Source organism: Apteryx mantelli, chromosome 17, assembly GCF_036417845.1.
Source record: "Apteryx mantelli isolate bAptMan1 chromosome 17, bAptMan1.hap1, whole genome shotgun sequence".
NCBI lineage: Eukaryota > Metazoa > Chordata > Aves > Apterygiformes > Apterygidae > Apteryx > Apteryx mantelli.
Window position 1 is genome coordinate 15233245 of NC_089994.1, and position 19460 is coordinate 15252704.

Consider the following 19460-nt stretch of genomic DNA (forward strand, 5'->3'; position numbering starts at 1 on the left):
GAGCACCTCCAGAGGGCTCCAAGGCTCACCGGTGCCTCCAAGACCGGTCCTGGAGCTGCCTGGAGCGTGTCCAGTCCCTCCCTATTGCGCTTCTAGAGCTGCCCAGACCAGACCCAGGGCTTTTCTAGAGCACTGCTGGTGCCGGGGCAGAGCTGGGAGGGCCCTGCTGTCCCCAGGCGCTTCCTAGGGCTCCTCTCAAGGCAGCCCGGAGCCATCCCAGGGCTGGGCCTGGAGTCCTTCCACAGCCATCTCCAGCTTTCCCAACCTGGCGTGCTGCAGGGATCGCGGGCTGGGGAGCAACTTGCGGGGGGCAGGCCGGGCGCCTGGGGGGGCAGCGCTATTTGGGCACGGAGGTGCGTTTGTGTGGAAGCAGAGAAGACACCCCGGAGCCGAGGGGGTGGAAGTTAGAGGGGATCCGGGGGGGAGGGCGTGGGGTGTTAAAGGGGGGCTGGGGCTGCCCCTAGGGGCGCGTGGGGGGGTCTGGGGTGTGTGATAGGTTAAAGAAGGGGGCTGGGACTGCCCGGGGGAGGGGGGGGCATGGGGTGTCCAAAGGGGGGGCCGGGGCTGCCCGGGGGGGGGCGGCGGCTCCCTGCTGCGCCGCCGCGCGGCCGCCGGGGGGCGCCGTGGTGCCGCGGACGCGCCGGGCCGGGGGCCCGGGATGGAGGAGGAGGAGGAGGAAGAGGAGGAGGCGCCGGGAGCGAGGCGGGGAAGGGGCCCGAGGCCCGCCCGGCCCGGGGCCCCCGGAGGAGCCAGCCGGGGCCTCGGGCGGCCGCCAGCCCCCCCGGGCACCCCAGGCAGGGAGGGCGTTTGCACGTCCACGAGATGCTCGTGCACGTCTAACCGGCTCCGTAATCTCCGTGCGCCCCTGCGAGCGAGAGCCCGGTCCCCAGCGTGGGATGGGGAAACCGAGGCAGGCCCCACGCGAGACGTGCCCCGGCGGTGACGGCATGCTAACATGATCCCGGATCAATGGAAGAAGCCTCGCCAGGCCATTAAGCCGCTTTCTCCCCTCGGCGGCCCTGGCCGGCCCCAGGGTGCTGCTGTCAGGCTGGATTGATCGGCCTGGCTCCCGGCACACGCGGATGCGGCCGCAGCTGGTCGGCAGCGCCGCAATATGGTTATTCATCGGCTCGGAGCGCTCTGATTGTATTTCTCCCGTGCTTCAGTCACCTTGTTGGCCGCCTGCAAAGTTTCCAATTCATTTTAAAATGCTTCTCATAACCCCCCGCTCCTTTCCTGGCCCTGACTCGTTCTCCCTTGCCAATTCCCTCTCCTTTTATCCGCGTACATTGTGTTCCCTGGCAATTGGACCGTCGCGGCCCCGAGCACGGGCATGGCACAGCCGCTGCCCTCGCTGCCATGTGCTCGTGGGTTGGCGCAGCAGCAGCCTCTCTCTCTCCTCTGCTCTAGGTTAAAGTCATTTACGTTCTCCCAAGGGCTTTAATTGGCCTAAACGAGCTCGGTAATTATTGCAGCAGTCTCGTGTGCCTGTGGAGAGCCTTGGGAGGCTGCTCGCTGAAACAGGTTGTGCATCCACCGCTCGTGGCGAGCGCAGGGGGCTGGAAGTGGGACAGTGCAGCCCCCCACGTCCAGAGAGGGCTCGCGCCTGGGTTTGGACCTCCTCATCCAGACAACCTAGCAGGGGAAGACCTGGGGGTCCACCACAGCCCGCCCTGGGCCACAAAGCGGGAATGGACAGTCCTGCGTGGCCCCGAGGACACGGCCGAGCAGAGCTGTCCTTGCAGCCTTTCCCGCGCGTCCGTGGGCATCACCCCTGGCGTGCCCGGGAAAGGGACGGTTTACCCCTTCCCTGTAGAAACACAGGCCGTGAGCTGTCCCCGTTCCCTTTCCCCAGCCCTGTCCCACCGCCCCGCTCCTCGGAGCACCCCCGGCCCAGCCGTCCTCCCCAGGACAGGGCAGCAGGACACGGCGAGAGGTTGATCCTCCTCCGACCCTCCTGCACCATGATTTGCATCTGCTTTACCGCCTCCACCTGTGCCCACGCACCTCCCGAGTGCCACCGGGTGCGTGCCGTGGGCGAGCGGGGTTAAACCCCAGCAGCTGCGCCAGGCTTGGGGCTGAGCTTGCAGCGCGAGTCCCAGCCCTGACGTGGGTGCAGGTCTCCCCTTGCTCCTGCTGTGGTGTGTGGCTGCTCTGCTTCCCCACGTCCCGGTTTCTTCCTGAGCGTGTGCAGCCTGTGCCTCCAGGTCCCCATGCACAGGGAGCCCGTGAACTTGCAACAGCGGCAAAATCCTCCAGCGGCACAGGATGGTGAGTGAGAGAGGAAGCCCTGGGGCTGCTCTCTGGGAAGGGAACTACCATGTTTTGACTCTCTGAAGATTTTTTTTTTGCCTGTGTTGAAAGGTGGGATGGAAGGCTGCTGCTCTCTTACCCCTGAGGCTGAGGGGACATGGCATGTTCTACCTTCCTGTGGTTGTGGTCCCTTGTGAAGTGTGACTTTAATTTTGTGCCCTCTGCTGATCGATCATGGCCTTTGGGGGGGCCTGTCAGCCTGCTGCAGCTCTCAGTTACGTGTGTGAGCTGTTGCACGGCCTCTGCACCAGGCTGCTCTTGTTTTTTCCCCGCCAGGGAAGGACAGCCGGGCGCTGGGCTGCTGGCAGCTCTCGCACTGATCTCCCCTAAGGCTCCTGTACGTGCGCGCAGCGTGTTTCCGATCTGCTCCGAGCTGGCCACCTGGCTCAAGGAGGTGCATCTGTGCAAGCGCAGCGGGGAGGTCGGTGCCAAATTCCAGCTGAGATTTGGCCCTGTCGGGCCTGAATCCCGGCCGCAGGCGAGGCCGGCACGTGCCTCGGAGGCAGCAGCCCCGCGGTGTCTCTGGCTGGCGGCACGTGCGTTTGCTGGCTCGTTTCAGGGCAGAGCTGCAGCGCTCGCTGGCCCAGCGCAGCCCGGCCGCTGGCTCGGCACCCCCGAACCTGCCTGGGGGTGCTGAATTGAGGCGCTGCGCCCTGGGGCTGTTCCCACCGCCTGGGCTCCTCGGAAAGCTCTAGTGTGTCTTCAGGGCAGAAATGCATCCGGCTCTCGGCCTGGATGCCGCTCCTGTGTCGCGGTGCGGGGACTCGGGTCCCAGCCGGGTGCACGCACCTTAAAACACCCCTCCCTGCCGCTGCTGCAAGCAGGGGGTGCAGCCCGTCCCCCCCTCGCCGGGCGGGGGGGATCTGCCCTGCTCGAGCCCTCCCCTTGCCGCCGCAGCGCTGGCGTGGCGGTGCCGGCGGCCCCAGCCCTTGGCTGCCCTCCCTGTTTTGCCAGCGCGGCCGCCGGCCGCCTTGGCTGAGCCCTAGCCCGCCCGAAAGGCGCCCGGTGTTGCGGAGATCCTCCTCGACCTCCGTCCCCTTGCAGCCCGCACGGGGAGCGCGGTGCCGGGGAGCCGCGCGGTGCCGTCGAGACCCGCTCCCAGGGCGTCACCGGCGCGGGGGCGCTGAGGGCTGCTGGGCTTTGACGCAGAAGTCTCCTCTCCCAGGTGTGTGTCGGATGCCATGGTGCTGGGCGTCCCGTTTAAGCCCCCCTGCGTCCCCCGTTGCCTTTCCCGTCTCGCGCAGAGCACGGCCACGCGCAGCCCGCGCTCCCTGCGCTCCGGGGCTCCCTGGGAGCGCTCGTTTTCTGGAGTGAGAGAAACAATTCCTAAAAAGGAGCAGTCAGATGGAAAATTGATACTAAATGGCCGTATCAGTCCCTGGAGAAATAAGGTTTGATCTCTCGGCCTGTGGTTCCTGGGGGTTAGGACACAGGCACACAATGCTATTTTAGAGGGATTAAAAAAAAAAAAGGTTTTATTTTTTTTTTCCCTTTTCATAAGTTCATGACTTTCCCAGCCATGAGCTGGTTTCAGATTTGCTGCTGGTGGCGCAGGCTGCCGCTGTGGACACGCACGGAGCTTCCCGGGGTGCCAGGCCGCGTGGCCCTGAGCTGCTTTCTGCCTTTCCCATCACGCTGGTCCTCGTGAGAAGGTGCCGCGGGCATCGGGGACGCGGGAGGGGGCTGCGCCCGCAGGCCCCCGGGACGTGGGTCCTGGCATCCCTCCCGCTGCCGGTGCGGGGGAGCGGCGCTTTGCGCCTCAGCTTCCAGGAAAGGGATTTCCAGCAGCTCCAGATGCTTTCCCCAAAGAGCGAATTTCAAGGAATTACCCTTTCTGCCCTTGCTGGAGCCTTCCTCTGCTTTTCCAAGTAAGTCTTTGGCATGGGGCCACGTCTACAGAAACCGGAATGGAGCAGATCCATGGGAATGCCGGGGGCCGGAGGTCGGTGCTGGCCGGGATCACAGTGCACAGCTCTTATCCGGAGGAGCATTAAGCGCCTCAAATCAAGGTGCTGAGCTGCTCCCTCCTGGCTCTCTCCTTGGGAACACCATGTTCCCAGGGTGCTGAGTGCCGCGAGGAGCAGCAAAGCCGCCCTCAGAGCTGACAAAAATAAGTGGTGATTGGGATTTTTTTGGTGCTGCTAACTCGGTCCCTGGCTGTGCTGGCGTCCCGGAGCCGCCCCGGCGGCGCAGGGGGTCCCCTGGGGCAGCGATGGTCCCGCTCCGGCCGGGCTCCCGAGGAGGGGACCTCTCTCCCTCGGCGCCGGAGGCAGGGATCGCGTTGCAGCGCTCCCGGGTTAGACGGTGCGCCCGCCGAGACATACCTCTTGGATTTGCTTTGGCTCGTAAATATTCCCCTGCTCTCCCCGGTGCCCCTAGCAAATAAATTATCTGAAGCTACATTTCCCTGTTTCAAAGGCTCGTGAAAGAAACCAGAGGGTTCAGCAGCCTTGGCTGGCTGGAGTTGTTCACATACCATCCGCCCATTTGCATTTGATCTGCTCCATCCCGTGTTAAGTAATCCTTGAAAGCCGCCGTTGGTTGCGGGCCCTCTGCACGCCTGCAAATCATCGGGGCACGTCGCGTGCCGCAAAGGCAAGGGCGCGCGAGCGCCTCCAGCCCCTTAACCCGACCCGAAACGGCCCCCTGCCCCCGGGAGAAAGCAGCCCCGTCAAGTCGGGAGCGGAGCGCGGAGGGCGCCTGGGTGAGAACATGCTTGGCCTGGGGGGCGTCTCCGGGGGCAGCTCCCCAAGGACGCAGCCGGCCCCGCGGCTCCTCGCGCCCCTTTCCCCTCTCCCTGCGCCGAGCCCCCCTCCGTGCGCTGGGTTTTTGCGCGCGAGCTCGTGCGGCTCTGCGGGGCCCCGACGCGGTCGGGCCGCACGCTCGCTCCCCTCTGGCTGTAAATCAAAGATCGTTCCCTCCCCCCAAAAAGGTGGCTATTGCTCAGCTGCGGCCGGACTTTAATTACGGAATAAGAGCCGCCGGAGTGGGCGCTACGTGCGCTTAATTGGCTTTCCCGGAAAAGGGCCGGTTTCAGCAGCGAGGGTTTAGCGCCTCGGTGATCACTTTGCCCGCTGCCTCGCGGGCATCAGTGCAGCCTGACGTGAGCTGCCAGCCGGGTTCGGGTTCGGTGCCGCGGGCGGCGTTTGCCCCCGGCTGCGGCCCGCCGGAGGGCACCTCTCCCGGCTAATCGGGGCTTGGGCAGCGCCAAGCTCTCCTGGCTGCCTGGGGGCGCATCCGAGGCGCTGAGGACAAATTCCAAGCAGGAGGGCTGACGTAAAGCAGATGGGATGATTCCGGAGGTGGGAGCGAGGGAGAGGACGCCCCGCCAGGCGTCGCGTGCCGAAAACACGGTTATTGCTCCAGCAGCTGCCAAAAGCCCGAAGTAATGAGGCGAGGTGCCCGAGGAGCGTGCAGGGATCTCATTTACCTGGTAATTAATGGAAACAGTGAAATGCATCAGTGCGTGCTCCCTATGGAGAGCTTCAGATGGGAAACTAGGTATTTCTACGTATTGAAGACTACGTCTGTGAAAGGGAGCGGTAAGTGGCGCTGAGGAGCGGAAACGGGGCCGGGTCCCCTCCGCCCTGGTGCCGCGGGAGCCCCGAGTTGTCCAGTTGTCTGTTAAAGGATGCAGCATAGGGATGAAGGTGTTACGGCGATCCCAGGCGCCTCCCTGCGATCCCGCCTGGCTGCGCGCGCCCCCGGCCGCCGTTCCCGGTGCAGCCTCTGCGCCCCGCGCTCGGCCGCCTCCGCTGGAGCGGCGTCAACGTGAGCCTTAGCTGGCTGCGAGACGCGCGCTTTTGTGCTCTGTCTGAGAAACAGTGCATCCCCGCAGCAAAGCGCTGGGCCGTATTTCCTCGCAAGTTAATTAAGTTGGCTCAGTTTAAATATTTAAAATGTCGTTCCCTGATATTTTCCCCCTTCCAAAGAAGCAGTCCTGGAGCTCCGATACCTTGCTCTGCAGCGCTTCTTGCTGAAGGCAGCAGACGTGGTTTCTCCGATTCAGGAATTTAAGGGTGAGTGACTGCTTTGGTTTCCCGTCCCACTGTTTATTCGCCGTGTGCAAAACGGTTTTGCAGAACAAAATCTTGCACGCAATTAATGCCAATCGGACCGGCTCGCGGCTGAAGAGCAGCTCCTAGGAGCGCAGGCGGAGCCGCGCTGGCTCCGGCGCCTGCCGTACAGCTGCGGGTCCCGGCTCCGACTCCTCCGGGTGCTTCCAGGGAGGGCAAGTAACCCCCAAATACCAAAGGTGAGTGCATAACTCTCCTCTTAAGTCACATCCTGACTGCCAAGAGTTAGTGACTGGCGTAATCCTTGCAGCATAAAGTTTATTATCCCTTCCAAAAACTTTATCCAAATATTAACTATATTCGGAGGTACAATAAATGCCAAACGCCTTCTGAATCTTGCTAAAATCACGTTTTAAAATATGCAAGTGACCTTTCTGTCTTTCTAAAAAGCACCCTGCTTCTGCAAAATTCTTTTAAAACCCATTGCTACTGGATAAAAACATGTAGCCCTTCTGCTTGCGGTGCAGCCGGTGCACCTCCGGCGAGCTGAGGATCCTGCCCCTGCCTTAATGGGCCCTGTGCGCGCCGAGGTCTAGCAGGTCAATAAACTGCTGTAGTAAAATCTCTCCCAGATACCCTGACAGGGAAAACTGCAGAAACTGTGTGTGAGCAATTGGTGGGCTCCCTCCCTCTCTCTCTCTCTCTCTCTCCTATCGCTCACATTATAATTAAGAGATAATGTCAATAGAATAAAACATTGTCTCAGGATAATGGTCTCCTGCTGCTACAGAAGTGTCAAGGCAAAGTCAAATCGTTTATCAAAAATGAGCGTTGAGGCAACGCTGGGACGTTTGTTTTCACAGCAAGAGGCATTAATCCTGGGACAACAATATTCCAACGCTTTCCTTCCTCCTGCGCCCCGTGATTGATGGCAATGCATCACTGTCTGGGAGCCGAGGGCACGGCTGAACGACGGGCTCTTATTGCGGCGTTATTGACCAGGTGAATCTTGACTTGCCGAAATACCTGGTTGTAAATTGAGGAGCGGCGGCTTGTGAGCGCATGTGTCAGTAAGTGCAATTTTTATTTTTACCGCTAAATAGGGCTCTGCGCGCGCTGGCTCCTGGCTAGCTGGAGTCCGTTTGGGCAGCAGGCGCCGGTGGCTGTGCCGGTCGGTGGGGAAGAGCCGGGGGAGCGAGTGCGGCTGCCGCAGGCACCGGGACCGTGGCACCTTCTGGCCCGGCTTGTGCAGGGCCGAGCAGCTTTTTAGTTGTTGGTTTCAGGCATTTTTGAAGCTCTGCTGAGTATAAGTAGCTGCTGCACGGTGGCGGCTGCGTGTCGCTGCAGCCCCGGGACTCTGCGAGCGGGGACCGCGCCGCCAAACCCGCTGCGTGGCCTCAGCCCCGTCCCTGGGGCCGCGAAGGGCTGGCGGGCGGAAAACCCACGTGTTTGTCTGGAGCGACACCCGCTGCAGTTACTGCTGCCTTCGGGGCTGGGGAGACGGAGCAGCCTCCGCGGCTCGTCCTCAGTTTGCATTAGGAGGAGTTACAAGGTCAACACGGGAAATTAAAGACGTGTAAGTGGCAATTAGGCTCGGAACGGAGTCCCGGGAGGGTGCTGCGAAAGCCCTTCCAGAACTGCTCTTCTCCCCGGGTTTGTTAGTGGAGAGAATTACGTGTCTAGCAAACATTTGGGCTGCAGAGGAGCACGAGCGCTTTGTGCCGTCTCCAAGCGGCAAGTCTGTTTTTCCGAAGCAGCCTCTGGTCCCTCGAGGCCGGGAGCCGGCGGCTGGCACGAGCACCTTTGGTTCCCGCGAGCCCCCGGCCCGCCGATGGGGGGAGTCCCCGGGTGCAAGGCGCTGTCTGCAGCCCCGCGCGTTTGCACGGGAGGCAGGATGGAGAGGATGGAGCATCGCCAGCCCTATCTTATACCCGGGGGGCCCTAGGAGGAGTAACTGGAGGGTGATTTGCAGCTAGGGTCACTCTTAAATCATTCCCTGTGATTGCATTGGTGTCTTGAGCGGGGGCACTGCTGCTCAGTGGCCGTTTTGGGGGGGCCCAGAGGGGATCCCGCACCCCTCTCGCGTATGAGCTCTCTGCTCTGGGCGCTTGTCGGGGGAGCAGAGTCCTCTCCTCTGCCGGCTCCGTTGATCCTCCGTGCGTTAGATGGACGGTTGCAGCACGTCGCATTGAGATGCGAGCTTGGGCTCAGCACGAGGGTTGGCGCATACGGGGCGCTTTGGGCGCAGACTCTCCCTTTCGGTGCCGGGTGGTCCTGGTCTCCCCGCAGAGCTGCCGCTTCCCCCGATACCTCCTGGCTGCCTCTCCGATCGCCTGGGCTGAATTTGGCAGCGAGGAGCCGGCCACGGGCGGCGCTGGCAGCGGCACGAGGGGCCGGGCAGCGGGACAGATGTCCTTGACATTTGAGCAGCGGTCCCTGGGCTCGTTAGCACAAACTAATCGAGGCCCGCGAAGGTACCGCGGGTCAGGTGGCAGCTGCACCGCCACCGAAAGGGTCAATGTCACATGTCTGGAAACACTTGCAAAAGGCTTTCATGTGCTCTTTATTTCCAGCCTAAGGAAACGCAGATTCATCAGGATTCGGTGAGTTTTTAGTTGTGTCCGTAACCCGCCTGTGGCAGCCCGTCCTTATTTCCGCCATGCCCGATGCTCGGGGCTGGTGGCTGCTTCGGCAGGGGATGAACCCCCTTCGGCTGGGGCGGGCGGGAAGCTTTGAACTAAGCTGCTGTGGGCTCTTCCCCGGCTCGGCAGCCCTAGGAAGGGGCGGCAGCGGTGGAAAACGCTCTGGATGGAGGAGGCTTTGGCTCCGGGTCGGGGCCGGCCGCGTGGGAACGGCGTGGGCCGTGCTGCGGCTTTGCCGCTTGCCGGGACAGCGACGCGAGGGGCGCGGGAACGGCTGGGGCAGAGGAGCGGGATGCATTAGGAGCCGCCGCGGGAGGAGACCGCGGGGCGCGAGGCCACGTGAAGGGACCTTAAAAGGCTCCGAGGGCGGCCGGGGAGAGCCCTGGCAGCGCAGCCGGCGATGCCTCGCGGGTCCTGCCCCGGCAGACGTGCCGGGGGCGGTGGGCAAGAGGGATGTGCTGCAGCGCAGCGCGTCGCCCCGCGGGGCTGCGCGTGGGCGAGCTCCCGCGGCTCCCGAGGATGCTCCGGCCTCGCCAGCTCTCCTGCCCCGCACGGCGGCCGGGAGGCTTGACCAGCGACAGGAGCAAATCCCATGCGTGCCTCACTTACAAAAAAATATATATTCCTAAATGAGGATGTCCAAACCTGAGGCTTTGGCACCTTTGCAAGAGGATAGAGGCGGCAGAGAGCTGGTTCTTCAGCTGGGATTAACGCGGACGCTGAATTGGGAGCTGCTAACCGTAGTGGGGCTTTCGCGTAGCATCGGGCAGGCTGGAGAAGGAGAGGGAAGAGTTTGCACGTCGCTGGGGCTGCTCGTGTGCCGCCAGGCCGGGGAGCTCCAACCTGCCTGAAAAGGGACGTTTTCCGCCTCGGCATACCCACCTACCCGCGGAGCGCGAGCGCTTGGACCATGCTCTGGTGTAAGATGTGCACTTGAAGGAAAAAAACCCTGCAGCCGCTGGGCAGAGGGAGAGAGCGGCTGCCCCGACCCGGGGCCCGGGAGGCTCCGCGCCCCCTCGCCCGTGCGTGTGCTGCGGGAGGGCTCGGCTGCGAGACGCTGCTGCTGCCGCCTTGCAGCAGTCAAAGGGGGGGAAAGGGGGGGAAAAAAAAAAAAGGTGGAAAACTTAAAATGATAAACAGCTCCGAGCCAGACCTCTGCTGTCGCTGTGGAACAGCAAGCCCTGATTTAAACACCCTGTCAGCAGCTGACCCACGCTGAACAAATCCGTTTACAGTGTCTCGTTTCTCCTCGCTGTTTTAAGTACTAGAGTTCAGAGATGATTCCTTAAATGTTAATGGTGCAGGAGTTTGGAAACTTTCCCAGAGTTGCTAAGGGAGCCGGGCAGGAATATGTCTGACTTGCTCTTGCACTTCGATTTCCTGCTGAACATCAGACACGCTGTTCCTGCCTGCTGCTTTCTAATTAAAGTGCTGAAAGAACATCACTCTTTCGGGCTAATAATGCTCAAATTCACCCCCCGGGCGAAGTCCAGCTTTGTTTAGATGCCCCAAAATGAGGCCGTGGGCCGGTTTCCCCGGAGGGCTCCGCTCCGGGGCGGACGTGCCCGCGTCGGCCAGCTGCAGCGCTCGGTGCGCGGCTTGAGATGGGACCTGCCACGCTGTGGGTGGTTTGCAAAAGGTGTTTTTGTTTGTTTAAAAAATAAAAAAAGGGGGGGGGAGAAGCACCTGGGGAATGGCTTGAGAACCAAATGAGCGGTGATGACAGCAGGAGATGCAGGGCTATAAACTGGGACGAACTGCCCCGGAGAGCTGCAGCCTTTTTGCAAGCACGACGCTTCTGCGGAGTGGGTTTTTCTTGAGGGTTTGGCTGGTGGTGCCGTCTCCCCATCCAGAGAGCAAGGCGAAGGGGCCAGCACTACCGCTGTGCAGCAGGTGCCGGAGCATCTCTGTGGCATGGCCGGGACGCCAGTGCAAACCCGGCTTCGGGCGGGGTTGGCCGCCGTTGGGGCGTTTGGATGGACGGTGTCTGTAGGCTCGTCGGAGGTCGCCTGTGCTGCCGTTTGGGAAGGTGCGACCGCCGCAGTGCGGTGTTCGCGTGCCCTCCCGGTGCGGCGCGTGGCTGGGAGCGCTGGGGTCTCTGCTGAAAACAAACCCCCGAATCGAGCTGCAAAGCGCCTACGCAGCAAGCGGTGGTGGTGCTGCAGCAGCTTCTGCTGTCTCGGATCTCTTCTCTCTCCGGGCTTTCTCTGCTGCTTTTCGCATATAGGCTAGAGGAGGAAAGGAAATCACGAAGAGGCCATAATTCAGCGAAGCGTTTTGGCATGTGCGTCGGGTTCCCTTGACTTGAGCGCGATAGGAAGGTTGCAATGACTTTAACGGGAGTTGAAAAGTGAAAAGCAGGCGCCTTGCTGCACAGGGGAAAGAATCAGCGCCGCTTTGCTTAGCGAGGCCGAGGTCTGATCCGTGGAGGCGCTCAACCATTGCCCAAGCTGTCACCTCTTCAGCCCGTGCTGGTGAGGAGCTCCTGGTGAGCCCTTGGGCTCCTGCCCCTGCGCCCCAGGGACCTCGCGTGAGCTCGAATCCCGGTCCGGTTGCTGCTGTGTCTCGTGCTGCGTGCGGTGCCCTTCGCTGGGGGCAAACGTCTGCTGGAGTAAGTTCTGCCGTACCCGAGAGAGCCAATACTTCTGAAGCACCCTTTTCCAGAGGTGCCAAGCTCGTTTTGTGCATGCTATTATGCAGGGTTTAATCAACGCTGAACTCAGGTAGCTAGAGTCTTGGGTACGCGTTGACTTGCAAGGCCAACAGGAGGGCCTCGGGGGGCGGGGGGACCCGCGAGAAGAGGTCCTGCCGCAGCGCTCCTGCAGCCATCCAGCCGCCCGCGGCTCGGAGGTGAATTTGTATTTGCTGCCAGCCGCATCCTGGCCTGAGCCAACGGGAAGGTGCTCCGAGGTGCCTCCGGGCTTTGGCTGGGTGCCATCACCCCCAAAACCCAGGGAGAAGTCGGTGGATGATCATGAAACTCCATGTCATGACGGCTTCCCTGTCCCTGACGGGGCCGGTTCCAGGAGCTCCATGGGGACAGGGGGGTTGGAGGATCCCGGTGGTTTTTGGAGCTACAGCGTGGAGCTGCCTGTTGTGGTTAGCACGGAGTTGGACTCTTCTCCGAGAAGTTGCATCGTGTAAATGTGCCTAACAGCTGTCCTGGATATCGGCAAGGCTGTGCCTAATAACGTTAATGCAGGGGAGCGAGCTGAGAACGCTCTGGGCTTTTCTTACCCGAGAAAGAGTCTGAGTTTATCGGCTGTTGCTGCTTTCTCCTGCCTGGGCTGAGCAAATGCCGACTGCAAGCTCAGCTCGGGATGCGTTCGGGGAAGGTAACGACCCGTTTTGATGAGGCTCCTGTAGGTCGTGATTTCAGCGCTGGGGATGTATTGATGAGGCTCCCGGTGCTCGCCAGGCTCTTGGCCTCGGTGCAGGTCTCCGGAGCGGGAGAGGGCTCCGGGGCTTGGCGCTGCTCGCTTTTGGTACGCCGGGCTTGCAGCAAAGGGTATGCAAGAGCTGTGTGTCGGGGAGGGGAATGAAAATCCAGCCGGGAAACAGGCATGGAGGGGCAAAGCCTGTGGAGCAAACGCTCCCGCGGGTCAGAGCCGGGAAGCCTGGCTGTCGGTGCGGAGGGCATGCAATCGTCACAGGCTTTGCTAGTGAAAACATGGGCTTTAAAAGGAGTAACAAACGTTGAACTGGCATGTCCTCCGCCATCGCTTTTGACTAATCTTGGATCCGACTCCTTCCCCTGTCTCGCTCAGAACAAGTGCTTGGCCCAAGTTACGCGGTAAATTTTGACGCTTAAAAATTGATGCCTTTTTCTGCTCATAACTTAAGCTGTCCAGTTTATCAGAGACATATGGAAAGTTTATTATATTCTTATTACAGATCCAGCCAAGTGAGCTGACTAATGAATGCATATTTATTAATTAATTTATTTCTTAGCTAGGACTTGGCATAAGAAACTCCTCCTAAAGGGATAGCTTTGGTTTGAGAAATAAATCACAAGTTCCTCCCCGGACTAAGAGTTCAGCTCGGCAAATCTGCAGCATCCGATTCGGGGATGGGAGGTGGGACACGGGGAAATCAAGGTCTGCGGAAACGCTCTTGTAGCCACAGTCTAGGTGCCAGGCGCAGATTTACTGCGTTGTCCCGGGACAACCTCAGTGGTGTCCTCTGGTGACTGGACGCTCTGAGACCGTCACTGCTGTGAATCCGCAGGGTCTGGAGCAGCCCCTGATAGCCAGGGCTGCCAGGGGCGACAGCCGGTTTCCCTGTTCTGCTGCGTAAAATCCCCTGCAGCTCGGCCAGGCAGTGTGTGCTCAGCTTCCCGCGCTGTCCTGCCTGGTGGGCACGTCGGGGACGTAGTGCATGAGCCCAGATTGCGCAAATTTGTAGGGAACCATCGTTCTGCAGCTGAAAACAACTCAGGTTTTAATTCTGCGCCCTGCCAGGCAATAGGGACAAGCCCGTCCTGTGGGCTGAGCTGCTGCTCCTGCTTTTTGTGGGTCACGCAAGCAGGCAGGATGCGAGTGTGCAAAGCTGCATGCGGCTTTCCGCGGGCCGAGGAGCCTTTAAACACTTTTCAGGCTGCTCTGAGAGCTCAGCCTGGTGCCAGGTATGAGCGAGTGGAAACACAGCTTCACGCTGGCCAGTCTCCAAAACGCGCTGCCTGGGGCATGCCGGCGTTTTGCTGCGGACACAGAGCTTGGAGCAGCCTCCTCGGACCCGCGGGAAGCTCCTCGTGCGTCCGGCCGGCGTGTTGCACGCACCCAGTGGCATCTTTCCATCTCGGGGCACTTGTCTGTGCAGGTTTCCAAGCGCATCTGCAATTTGCACAAAGTATTTGCAGGCTGCCGTGAAGCAAGCGCGACTCCTGGCCGGTGAGTCACCCCAGAGGTGACTCGTATTTTGTTGGTTCTCATGTTGTTGTTGACTTCCTGTTCCATTCCCAAACGGCTCCACTTTGACTGGCAAAGGCTGAGGCCCTCAGAGTCAGGCTGCTGGAGAGGGAGGGCAAAACCACTACTTTTCTTGGGCATCCTGATGAAAAGGTTGACCTGCTGGTCTTTGCCTTTCCTAGCTTGATCTTGGATCCTTTTGAGCCAGGAACAAGAAACTGGCACTTCCGTGCCCCAGTTGGTACTTTTAGGCTGAAGACTGCCTGTTTCTGTTCCACCGCTGCCTTTTTGCACGCTGAGGCTGCGCTGAACGAGGTGCCTGGTCCTTTCTTGCTGTGTGTCCTTAGGCCGTGTCTGGCTCTTTTCCAACTGCGTGTCCCCCAGCCCTTTCAGCTCAAGGTGTTGGAGGGTGATTTAGGGCTGCAAACTCACATGTTCAGAAAGTTGATGCCACTGTTTTACACTTCTCAGCACAAATGGTTTCTTGTTCTTAAACATATTGCTTAAGCTTTCAGTGTTCAGACAGGCTCACGCGTTCCTTTGCAAGCCGGCTACGCTGCTGTTCCCTTGGAGATGGGCACTTTGATGCAAAAACTCCTGGCTCCCCGTTTCCGCAAGCGCGACGGCCCAAACCCCGTCTCGCTGACGCAACGCGTGCTTCTCTTCTCCTACTGCGTCAGCAATAAGCTCCTTGTGCGTGCCGGTCTGCGCCCTGATCCTGTCCAGATGTTATCTGCCCGGGAGCTGTCTTGAGGATGCCTCTGCGGCTTGCAGCAAACGCTGGCAGAAATCTCCCCTCTCCTCTTCTGCGTTAACGTCCCTGTTTGAGCGTGTGCATCTGCCCTTAACCTTTGGGAGATCCGGACCAGCCGTGTCCCTCGAGAGCGATGGCAGCCTGCCCCATTGCTGCTGCCACCAGTCGATCCCTCGTCCCCTCCCAGCGAGCTGCCGTCTGTCTGCCGCGTCCCCGGATGGAGTTGCATCCGTGGGGACGTTGCTGTTTGCACTGCTTAGGCCCATTGGGGTTAGCCCCACATTGGGCTCTGATTTTGGGGGGGAATGATGCCTGCTTTTCCCCCTGTTTTATTGCTCCTTCTCCCCCTCTTGCTGTCTGCTCTCCTTGCTGAGCTGGAGGAGGCAGCCGAGGGGCAGGTGCTGCGCTGGGCGAGTCTCTGCTGCGTTTCCAGGGCACGGTGCCTGGAAGATCCTGCCCTGCCAGCAATCCCCTCGTCACCCGGTGCCAGGACCGCCCTGGGTCCATCTGCTTTGGGCAGGAGTCTTGTTTTTTCCTCCGTGTGAGCTATGCGTTCCAGATCGGGGGTCATTTGGCTCATGAATTCAGCTGGTTCTAGCTGACGTTACTGTTGGTTTTGTACTACCTAAAATATCTGCCTGTATCTCTTCTCCGGTTTTCTGCTTGCAATTTATACTGCCCCTTGGGATTATGACAGCAGCGCTGTAGAATGCAGATTTTTGGCTTTGCTGGTTACAGTTTCACTGTCTTTTCTCGAATAATGCTGAGGTCTTTAGGCCACCTCCCATGCTCATCCCACCTTACAGCTGGCATTTAGTGGCCTGGCATGTGTGGTTTTTGTGTCGCTTCATGGGGTGGCCGTCTGCACCCCCCCATCCTGCCCCCTTTACCTCGCGCACACTGTGGTGCATTTCTACCATCTATAGGCAAAACCTTTCTCTGACTCACTACTTGCTTGGTGCTTTTTCCCCCCGTTCACTCTGCTAACTTTGGCGTAATTTCTCTTGCTGTAGTCCTTGCAGGGGGTACCACACGCAAGGCGATCTTGGCGAGAGGTTTTTCTCTGCAGCATGCCAGGGACAAGCATTTGCTATTTTTATTTTTTTTTCTCTTCTGCTATACTCCCCTGTTATCTCTACGCTCTGCTTTTGCTTGACATAAGAAGTACATTTCCCTTTGGACTTTGGCAGATCCTTTTGTCTATGCTCCGCTTCCTCCCTGCGTTTCTTTGTAGACCACGTTGGCCGGCTTTGAACGCGTCTGGAGGCCTTGGCAGGGCGAGAGCTCCCCTGCAAGGGGCAGCGAGCGCACAGCGAGCCGGGGAGGAGTTTTACCCCAGGTTACCTCTGTAGCCCGTTCTCCCTGTGGCTACACGCTCGGCGTTCAGCGTGGGGTCGCCGGACTGTTTCTTATCCCTGTTCTTCATCTACGACAGATTAGTGCAGCTCTTAAAATTGGATCATCGTCACATCAGCCATCTGGTGCGTTTTAACAATATAAAGGCCTATTGTTTGCTCCACAGTCCTTGTTTTGGCAAGGTACCTTTGCCGATGGCTTTTGGAGCGCTCTTCAGATTGTGCAAGGGGCCTTCTGCTCTGCTGGCAAGTGCAGGTGCGTTTGGAGCAGCCTTTGCCCCTGACAGCGGCACTGCTCAGGCTTTGCTTTCTCATTTTGCCTAGTCTAATCGTAATCTGAAGCTTCCCCCCGTGATCCTGTGCTGAGAAGTGCCCCACCTTTCGGCAGGGACCTGGGGGTATTCCCCTGGTTAGGTCTTTGGGAGCAATATTTTGAGCTTTGAGGTCTTGAATCCTTGATGTCAACGTTGAGCACAGACACTGCAGTCCTCCGTCTTTGTCTGCTGAATCTCCTCCTTCACCATCAAACCTTTCCTGAAAGTCAGGGTCTCGGTCAAAATGCAGCCCCCGAAGCGTGCCCCTTTGGGAAACTATCCCGCAGGGAAGCGAGGGGTTAAAGGCAGAGCTCTGCTGCCAGCTCAGGACACCAGTACGTGACAAATGCGGCATTTGCATTTCACTCTGCAAACGAGCCCATAGTCCTCCTAATTTAGGAGAGAGCCGCCTGCCGAACCAAAGTGACTCAGACGAATCTGTTCTGTGAACCGGGAGGCTCTGTCTCGCGGGCTGCCGCAGCCGCTCACAGGTTTAATTTGCAAATGCTGACACATGGCATTTCCTCACCGTCTCGTTGTGAAGGGCGGCACTTCCAATTTGTCACTGTCAGGGACTGTCCCTGTCTCATGCTTGTCTCTGAAATGTCTTTTGATTGGCGCTGTAAAAGTTATTGGCACATAATTTATCATTTAATATTACCAGAAGGGTTGTTTCTACAAACATCCCTGAAATTATTACCCAGATGATATTAGGAAGCTCTTCCCTTCACCCGTGAGCATCTCTTTTGGCTTCTGTTTGCTGCTCTGCCTGCTTCAGTGCAGTCGCTATCGCGCCAAGGAGAAAAACTGCCCTTGATGTGTTGTCTCCTTCACTGAAATGCCTTAATTAACAACCAGTCAAGGCTTCCTAAACGCGACACCTGCCTGCACGCATGCCTTTGCAAAAGGAGATGTTGCGTTAGGGGCTTCTTCAGGACTGCGCCTTACCGTTCCTGTCTCCGGTCAGGCAGATGGGGGAAACGTTTCCCCCAGATTCAGACCTTATTCCTCTCTGCAGGAGGGTTTCGCAGCCAAATCCTGTGCCCGTGGGTGCTCCCTGCTCTGATGGGTTTGCTCTCTGCGGTGCAAGTGTCTCTGGTTTCTGGTGAGGTGAGAGCTCCTGGGGCCAGTGGGCAGCTCTGTCTCCTGCGGCCAGGCGTACCGGGGTGGGCACGCGTTTGCTCCCTGGGCTAGTGCCTCTGGTTGTGCTTGCTTCGATCAGGAGCTGCTTTCTCCAGGTCCCTCCTGTCTCATCAGCTGAAGTTGTGCAATCGGCTAAAGCCCAGCACCCTGACTCATACAGTGCAATTTTTCTTGGAAGCTTGCTCATGGTTTATAGCTCTGCTTTATTAGAGACATTAAACTGATATATATATATTTTTTAATGAGCCAAACTTCAAAGGATGCAATTCCACAGACTGGGCAAAACTGTTTTCAAGACATGCTTATATTTCATGGAAAACTGTGGAAACCCCCTTCAATTTAGAGTCCATTACACAAGTTTCAATTAAAGTAACAGAAGTACAGGCCAGTTATGATTTCTGGGGAAGAGCTACAGTAAAACATGATCTCTGGTGTCTCTGGTCATCTGCTCCCTTGGTGGGCCATCCTAATCCTCCATCACATGGCATTAGTTGCCATGGAAGTAATTGTGATATTCCAAATGTTGGATTACAGCTTTAGGGTCATGAATGTCCAGATGGAGCAAATGAATTTATGGGAGACAAAGGACCTGTTGTTGGAGAGTCATCTCAGAAAAGCAAATGCAAAACGGCTGGGAAAGGGATGGCTTCCCCTGATGGCTGGGCAGATGCTCCAGCTCCGTGCCATGCTGGGCACCTCTTCATCTCTCCGTGCCATGGTCCTCCAGGTTTCACCATGTCCCTTCTCCAGTGTTTTTTTGCTGGCTCTTAAGGTGTGGAGGTCTCTGGAGTAGGGACTTGCGTGCTCATTGGGACCTTGCACAACGAGCCCTGCTCTCAGCCCAGGGCTCTGGGAGCAGGTGAACTGTGAGGGTGAAGAGCAGCTCTTGAACTGGGGGTCCTGGGACCCTAGTCAGGGTAAAATCCATACCAGACTGGTCCTTAGCTTGTTCGTGCACTGAATTGGAGAGACTTTTTTGGTTGAAATTTTCTGCCCAAGCCCTGTTGAAGGTCCCAGGGAACTGAATGCTCGGCTCCACCAAGCCTCTGAAATCTCAGCCTGTTTGGGAGAAAGGCTTCTGTCTGCAGCCGCCTCTCCCTGTCCCCTTGTTGAATGCCCAGAAAAACCTATCTGCTCCGCTTCCTGCCTGCTCCAGCAGAGCTCAGTAGGGCGACTGCTTGTGCTCTAAAGTGCAAGCGGCTGGGGATAAGTGAGCGATTCCCATCAGTAGGCACGAAGAGCTGAAGGCTTTTTTTTTCTTTTTTTTGATCGCAGAGAAATTGTGCTGTCAAGAATCATGGCTCAAACGATCGCTTTTGCGCTCTCCGCAGAATATCAAACCAGCGTGAGGCTCGGCGGGATGGACGCGCGTCCGGGTGCTGCCGGGCGGCTCCTGGGGGACCTGCGCTCTACTGCATTCGGTGACCTCTCGGTGCCTCCCGTCTGCTGGGGAGGCAGAGCCCTGAGCTCCCCGCTGGCAGCGCCGCGCCGCGGGCGGCGGAGGAGAGCTGCTCCCGGAGGTGCAGGTCCCCGGGGGACCCCTCTGGCCCCCTGCCCTTAGGCAGCAGGTTGTGAACACGGGCAGGGTCCCAGCCCGCGCGAACGAGCAAAGCACCGGGATTTCGGGGAGCTGCGAGGGGGCGGCGGGACGGGTGCTCCGAATGACTGCACCCCTTTGGTTTACAAAAGCGAACCCCGTGGCATTGGGCAATGTCCCAAGACGCGAGTCAGGCTCTCCTCCCCGGCTGTGTTTCACTGCTCTTCCCCGAACCCGTGGGCTCGGGGAGCCGAGCCTTTATCAGCTCCGCTACACCAGGAAATTTTGTAAGTGTCTGAGAAGACCCCGAGGCTATATAAAAGTTCAACTTGTGATTCATTTCCTTCCTATTCAGGGATAGGCTAATTTGAGCGTATGTGCTGAACATTAATTACCTTCCTTGCCATGGTTTCCTATTCAGGCATCCTTTCCCAGATGACTTTCTGCTAGCTCAGGTCCAAGGCCATAAAAGCTCCCCT